This window comes from Haplochromis burtoni, unplaced genomic scaffold (assembly GCF_018398535.1).
Source record: "Haplochromis burtoni strain Fernald_Lab_line unplaced genomic scaffold, NCSU_Asbu1 Contig_1324, whole genome shotgun sequence".
Taxonomy (NCBI): domain Eukaryota; kingdom Metazoa; phylum Chordata; class Actinopteri; order Cichliformes; family Cichlidae; genus Haplochromis; species Haplochromis burtoni.
Genome location: NW_024583685.1, coordinates 21,437 through 22,879, shown reverse-complemented (window position 1 = coordinate 22,879; position 1,443 = coordinate 21,437).

Below are 1,443 nucleotides of genomic sequence, written 5' to 3'. Positions count from 1 at the left end.
CAATACAGGTCTGCAACGTAGGGTTTATCTCTGCCGGCTTTAGGTTTAGTTTGGGACTATAATTGTTTTATCACTGGTGGTTTACACTGTGTGTGTGGAGATTCTGTGTACAGTGGGTAAATTGCTGTGTGTGATTTTTGGTTTGCCTGAATACTGAAATCTGCCATTTTATTATTTTAACTCAACAGGAGGTCTCACATTGCTGGAAGAAGTGTCCACAATCAGAGGTGATTGACTACACGTTAGAATACTTGATGTAATATATTATACCATTACTGAAATAAAACTTTATGCAATGATTAATTATATATTTTTAATCTTGACACTTAACACAATTAACACAGAATCGTATCCAAAGATTAACAATCTTGGAATTGAAGTGCCTATTTTGGGTGTTTTCAAATACATGTATATGTTGTAAATGTAAATAAGTTATTTCCAAAGGAAGTAATGATTTCATATGAATATGCTCACAATATGAGCAGAGAGTACAAACATGTTTAGGGGTTGTCTATGTTAGTTATGTGAGAGAGTTATTTGTAGATTAAACAGTATTTTCACCAGCAGTCAAAAACTAAAGTGTACACTTATGTCTGCATTTTTATTTGTTTAATACTAACAACATGATAGCAGGCCACGTGTCTGGCCAGAAAGAGAGTAACAATTTGTTTATCTGTGAAAGGCTTCAGTTAATTAAGAGTGACAAAACATAATCATTCCCATTTGCAGTTTTGTATTCTTATATATTGTATTCTTATACAATATTTAAAATTGGAAGTTTTATTTTATTATACTTTTTTGATTTTATTAAATATTTGTGTGTATTTTGTATTAGTTGAAGTGGCCCCTCCAGTGCATTGACAGTGCCAGCAGCGACTAACAGGTCATTTAAGTTTAAGACCCCTGATCTATAAAAACCACACCCCTGTAGGTCAGTTTGCCACCTTTAAATGTCATTTCCAGTTTTCTGAGTGTAACCTACTCCTTTTAGTCTGAGCAGTCTTTTAACTTTTTTGAAATTTTACAAGTTACATAGAAGCTTGGTTTGACCAAAGGTTCAAAATCAGCAGCAAATTTCTAGAATGACAAACAATGACAACTGTTTCAGATATCCACATGTATTTATTAAAGCTTTGATTGTAAGACTTGGATAAGTTGTTGACCATCATGATGCCATTTTCTCTTAAAGTTTTGCTCTGACTCCCGATGACTTATTGGAGTGAAAAAAGACAGTCGAAACAGTTGTAATTATCCCAAAAATGTTTTTCCTTGAATTTAAAATAGTTTTGAACAATAAATAACTGTACAAATAGCAAAACTTAAATGTGATGCTGTGTACAACCTTTTGAGAAATATGTCAAGATGCATAACAGACACTTTCAAATTGTTTCCATTACATCAGATGAATTTAGCACTTTTGAACAGCAATTGGATGTAGTGATG